Here is a 6,803-nt window from a genome sequence, read left to right as displayed (position 1 = left end):
CCTACTAATCCCCTTCACCTCTTTCTCCCATCCCCTCAACCCGCTTCTCCTCTGGTGACCACTAGCTTGTTCTCTGTATCTAAGAGTCTGTTTTGGGGCACCTGGGTGGCTCAGTTGGTGAAGCGTCTACCTTCAGCTTAGGTCACGATCCCGGGGTCTTGGGATGGAGCCCCGCGTTCGGCTCCCTGCTCAGCGGGGAGTCTGCTTCTCCCTCTGCCCCTCCCCCTGCTTGTGCGCTCTCTCTCTCTCTCTCAAATAAATAAATAAAATCTTTAAAAGTAAATAAAAATAAATAAGGGTCTGTTTCTATCTTGTTTTGTTCATTTGTTTTGTTTTTTAGATTCCATGTCTAAGGGAGGCCTGGGTGGCTCAGTGGGTTAAGTGTCTGCCTTCGGCTCAGGGTCCTGGGATCGAGCCCCGCATCGGACTCCCTGCTCAATGGGGAGCCTGCTTCTCCCTCTCCCGCTCCCCCGGCTTGTGCTCTCTCTCGCTCTGCCAAACAAATAAATAAAATCTTAAAAAAGATTCCACGTATGTGAAATCGTATGTCATTTGTCTTTCTCTTGACTTATTTCTTTTAGCAGAGTACCCTCTAGGTCTGTCACAAATGGCAAGATCTCATCCTTTTTTACAGCTAATGTTCCACTGGACATATATACCACATCTTTATCCATTTATCTATTAAGGGACACTTAGGTTGTTTCCATATCTTGGCTGTTGTAAATTATGATGCAGTGAACATAAGGGCACATATATCTTTTCAAATTAGTGTTATTGTTTTCTTCAGAAAAATACCCAGACGTGGAGTTCCTGGATTGCATGGTAGTTCTATCTTTAGTTTTTTGAGGGACCTCCATACTGTTCTGCACAGTTGGCTGCACCAATTTACATTCCCACCAACAGTGCACAAGTAGAATATCTCCATAATCAGAAAAATGATAGGGGTCCTTTCATTTGGAGATTAACATTTTTGGAGAAACTCCAACCCGATTTAATAGAGATTGCAAATGTTCATTATTTTTAGTTGTATATACATGTAATTCATTTATATATTCAGTCATCAAAGTAGTTTGTTCATTCATTTGAAACTGCTTAATAAGCACCTACTGTGCATCAGCCACAGGGATACTAGTAAGTGAGGAGCATCACGCGATAGTTAAGAAGTCAGGCTTTGGGGGCACCTGGCTGGCTCAGCTGGAGAAGCATGCAACTCTTGACCTCGGGATCGTGAGTTTGAGCCCCACATTGCGTTCGTAGAGACTACTTAAATAAATAAACTTTAAAAAAGAAGAAGTCAGGCTTCTGAGCCCGGCAGACCTGGGTTTGGACTCCTGTTCTATCACTCCCCAACTGTACGACCTCCAGCAAGTTATTAAACTGCCCTAAGCCTCAGTTTCCCCATCTATCAGAGAGAACACAAATACCCACCACCTGAGGCACCTAGTGCCGTGAAGCAAATTGTCCCAAGGTTTAACGACCTCCAACAACATTAATGATTCATTAGCTCTCGTCATTTCTGTGGACTTTGGGGGCACCACTGTTGGGCACATCTCACACAGGGCCTCCGGTGAAATCTGCAGTCAGATGAAAAACCAGAGGGTTCATTTCCAAGCTGGCTACATCAGTAAGCTGGCAAGTGGATGCCGACTGCTGGTGGAACGTCTTCTTTCGATGGCCCTCTCCAAATTGCTGCTTGGGTGTCATCATGGCTTGGTGTCTGGCTTCCCTCAGAAGGAGCAGCTGGAGGCACCAAGGTGGAAGTCCACAATGCCTCTTCTGAGCTCACCCTGGAGATCACACCCCACACTCCAGCCATGCCCCATGGTGATTCAGCATGAAAGGGGATGACACAGGATGTGGATAGCAGGAGGTGAGGGTCACAGGGCCATCTTGAGGGCTGATTACCACATGCACCAGCTGAGAAGATGTTTACAAAGAGCTCAGGATGTACCTGCACTGCATCCATGATAAGCCATGGTGAAGAGCAAATGTAACTGCTCTTCATAAATAGGTCTCAGGACACTGAGTCCGGAGACATTAAGTGGTTCGACTCGTCATACAGCCCACTGGTTTTGAGCCAGCAGGAGCAGGTTTTCTAACTTGCCTCTTCAGGGTCCCTCCTTCCATAGAGAAAATCCCAGTACAGACACAGAGGTGAGGGACCACTGGCTAGAACGAAGTAGTCACCAGAGTTGAAGATGAACAGATGTCTCAGAAAAAATAATGGGGAAGCTGTTAGAGGATTCTGAATGTCAAGCTGAGGAAGTCATTTTCCTTTCATGGAAAAGGCCATGGGGAGCCATTGAGGAGTTTGGAACAAGAGTAACTTAATCCAAACCCGTGGGCCAAGTTTATTCTCACAGCTGTGTGTGCAGCAGATTGTGGAGGTCTCGGAAGGAAGCAGGCCATTGGGGCAATCCAGGCATCGGGGATGAGGGCAGCAATAGTGGGAAAGGAGAAGCGGCTTGGCAGACACAGTGGCTAGGAATCCCCCACCCGTGGATCCGGGTTCACTAAGGACTGAGGAGGCCAGGGCCCGAGGCTTAGGTGATTGTGGCTCAGCAAGCTGGCCTCTGTGCGGTGCCAGGGAGAGCTGTCTCTCCAGCCCAGCCTCCGGCCCCGAGCCTCACTTCAATCTCCAGCGTGGGAGGCCCAGGGACATTCAATACAACTTGGAAGCAGGACTTTAAAACAAATAGTCTGCCTTTCCTCTTGTTCCCAGCTCTGCAGCGTGGAAAACTGAAGCGATGAAGGACTAGACAGAATGGAATGTATGCGGTTCTGAGCTCAGCCCAAAGGCCCTCCTCCACGGAAAGGTTCACTTCCTCGGGGCTGAAGGTGCTGGGAGGGAGGGTGTCTCAGGAGAGGCTGTCACTCCCAGCCTCCCCTCCCTGATCAAATCCAGCCGGACCACTCCCTCACGCTGTTCTGGGCAGGGCTTACCTACTCTCAGCGCTCCTCTCCCGGTTTCCCAGCGTGACCTCTCTCCTGACACTTAGGATGCCCTGGTAACGTGGGGACAGAGACCGGAGCCCCGGGCATCATATGGCCCTAGGATCTGAACACTAGGATTTTGCTTTCCAAGTACAAGTTGGACGAATAATTTTCTCTTCTACTTTCATCAGTTTTACATCCAGACACGAAGGTTTCCAGTCGCAAGGCCGAGGCCATCCATGGGCTGCCATTCATCTCACAGGGAGAGTAGATTTATCACCCATTTTCCAGGACAGCAAAATGCCTTGTTCTAACAAAAGAGTGTGGCAATTTTCTAAAAGAGGGAAGCAAAGTGACTTGAGAAAGGAACATTTTGTTTTTCCAGTTGGCACAGCGATTCTATATGGGCTAGAAGTGGATCTATATACACATAGGTTTTATTGGGCCGAAAGAACTTAAAAACCGGATTGGAATGGCTTTAGACAGGGCACTCCAGCTTAACACCCACTCCCTACTTCCTTATACTCCTAATCGCTTTTTATTCATTTATTTGCCTACCTAGCCCTGATGCCACATGAGTTTGCAGACCTGAGATACCACACAACACTGCATAAAGCAATCTCTTCCCTCCTTGGGAAGCAGATGTTTGCAATCTTCTTTCTACGGCTTCTACTACCCATCCTGTTTCTGGGGTCCTACAGGTTCTATGGTAGATTAGCCTTTTTCTTTTTCTTTTTTTTAAAGATTTTATTTATTTATTTGAGAGAGAGAATGAGAGAGAGCACATGAGAGGGGGGAGGGTCAGAGGGAGAAGCAGACTCCCCGCTGAGCAGGGAGCCTGATGCGGGACTCGATCCAGGGACTCCAGGACCATGACCCGAGCCGAAGGCAGTCGCCCAACCAACTGAGCCACCCAGGCACCCAGATTAGCCTTTTTCTAAAGCACGATCTTTCACCTATTTAAAGACTTCCATCAGAGTGTCTCTGAGGCCCGCTTTTCCATATTAAGCATACTGTCTTCCTTCAACTGTTTCACTGGACATTGGATTCCCTCACGTGCTCTGTCATCCTCTTAAAGAGGGGTACCTGTGTAAGGGGAAAATACTGCAAGCATGGTCTAATCCCTTGCAATTCGAAGTGTCGTCCAAAAGCCAGCAGCATTAAATATCAATTTGGAGCTTGTTATAAATGCAGAACCTCAAACCCCACCCAGATCTACTGAATCAAGATTCTCCAGGTGATCTGCATGCACAAATCACCTCAGAGAGCGGACTCTCTTTGCATTAACGTAGCCTAGGATTATATTCGCTTTTGAAGGTAATTATGTTACACAGGTGACTCTGATTCCTGTTACCTGAAATCCATATTTGACCACACTGCTAAGCCACATCTTCCTGTATCATATTACAGTTTTATTGAAGCATTTAACAGTCTGATTACATTTTGATGAGTTATACATGTGCCTAGACTAAGATCTTAAGGACAAAACACAGATCATGTTTACCTGTCTTACGTGCCAAGCCAAGGCCCTGACACATAATAGTTGTTTGTGTAAGAATTAAGAAAAAACATAAACAGCAGCTGAAATGCTAAAGGAAATTGAGTCACGCTATTAAAACAATCTGTGACATGGCTTGCTTGCTCTGGGGCTAGGTTTCAGCGACTGGGCTTCTCTCAACTTCTTACCTCTGCCCCCTTGGCATCAGCTTTGGGACCTGGGCAGGCCCTCCCTTGGTGTCCTCAAGATGGCGGCCAATGTTGCTGAGAGCCATAGCCTTTCTCATTCAAGGCCAGTGGGCAAAGAGTAACCTGGAAACTTCAGGGGGTAGAAGCTTTTTTCTTTTTTTTTCTTTTTCAGCAAACGTCCCCTCTAGTTTCATTAGCTTTCATGGAGTTACCCCCTCATTTCTGAGCCAATCCCTGAAGCCAGGAGAAATTAATATCCTCAGGGGTTCAAGCCAAGGAGGATCCAGTCTTAGAGCTCTTCCAGCTCTGGCTGGAAACGGAGGGGGCGGGGCTCCACCAGGCAGTGAGGAAAAGCTGCGGGGAGAAGCGGTGGCATGGATGCCAGGGAGACAGCGAGCAGACGTCTACCATGGTGCTCAGCAGGTCTGCATTTCCATTGCCTTTGCATCTTGCAATTGTCCTCCAGGAAGTCCAACATTACAGCAATCACTAGCATGGGCTATGGCCAGAGAACTTTTCTATTTTTAAATGACACACAAATTATTATGCTCCATTGCATTGTTTCAGTGATCGACTTTAAAGGGCCCTGGCTTACCTCCTCCTGGAATAATAAAGCAGTCACAGGAGTTCTTCGGGCCACTCCAAAAACCACTCCAGAGCGGTTTGCCACACATAATAGAGGGTGCACTTGAAAGGCAGCATCCAATGACCAGTTCTGGCTGAAAACTTTTGTGTTTTTTGAAAGTTCAATAAGCACCAGAAGTGACCACAATGTGTTTGAAACTTTATAGCATGTGTCTTCAGGAGACAAAGTGCCTAAAACTAGATGGAAAGACTTGTAATTTTTTAAATTAAAAACTGTAGACAGGAGAGGTAACAGTCAAAGTAAAATAAGCATGAATCCTACATTTTTGTTTCAAAAATAAAACCCGAGGTATGGGGAAAACTGTAATATGGAATTCAGGAATCTGCTTTGGCCATATGCTCTGTTGCATGTTCACTGTGCTGGCTCTCCTGGCCCAAAAGGCTCTCAATGATGGGTCAAGCTTAGCTGGGAAAGACATAAAACCGATGGGACCAAAGGCACAGGGTGGGAAGGGGGGCACATTTTCTATCCTCACCTTGGTGATCAGAGGGGAAACTTACCATCCTCGGCCTCTCTGGACTACAGTACTGGTCTAGGTGGTCATGTGAGAAGATGGAAGGACCAACACTGACCATCACTACCGCCAGAAACACTCAGGCCTGGTCAACTCCCAGGAAGGAGGGCAGGTGTGTGACCTTCACAAATGGAAGGCAGCCTAAATCGGGACCAGGCCTTGTCTATCCTACCTCAGAAATGGTTTGTGTGGATCCTGGCTCTACCGCCTACTCAAGGAGGGAACTGGTGCACTCACTCACTCACTCTCAGCTTCGGCATCCTCATGTGTAAAATGAGGGCAATGATACACCTGTCATAGATTGATGTGAGAAAAAAAAAAAACACAGCTCAGGAACCTGGGTGGCTCAGTCGTTGAGCGTCTGCCTTCGGCTCAGGTCATGATCCCAGGGTCCTGGGATCGAGCCCCACATCGGGCTCCTTGCTCGCAGGGGAGCCTGCTTCTCCCTCTACTGCTCTGCCTGCTGCTCCCCCTCCTTGTGCTCTCTCTCTCTGACAAATAAATAAATAAAATCTTTAAAAAAAAAAAAAAAACAGCTCTTGTGACAAGGGCCTGAAAATGTCCAGGAAAAGCAACCCTACAAAGGCCATTCTCCCTCCTGCCCCCTGCTCAGTCCCATTCAGCGCTCCAACTGCGTCAACACACAGCTGAAGTGCTTTGGTGTGATCACAGGCCTCTCGTAATTTCTCCCTGCTTCCTCCAGAATGCCTTGCAGCACTTAGCTCGTACAATCATATATATGTGGTAAGTCATACCTGCAGTAATTGGATTAAGAAAAAGATCTGAAAATCTTCCAGTTTTCACATAGATGTAAAAACAACACAAAATGACCACAAGAGCATGGCCTCATCTCTTACTGAACATAAAATCTAGGGAAAGTTTAGTTTAATAGTAGACTTAATCAGAGCTTTTAAAATAGCAGCAAGAGGGGCACCTGGGTGGCTCAGTCGGTTAAGCCTCTGGCCTTCAGCTCAGGTCATGATCTCGGGGGTCCTGGGATCTCAAGCCCACGGCAGGCTCCCT

This window comes from Mirounga leonina, unplaced genomic scaffold (assembly GCF_011800145.1).
Source record: "Mirounga leonina isolate KUSES-001 unplaced genomic scaffold, KU_Mleo_1.0 Mir_129, whole genome shotgun sequence".
NCBI classification, from domain to species: Eukaryota; Metazoa; Chordata; class Mammalia; order Carnivora; family Phocidae; genus Mirounga; species Mirounga leonina.
Note: the sequence above shows the minus strand (reverse complement) of the source record.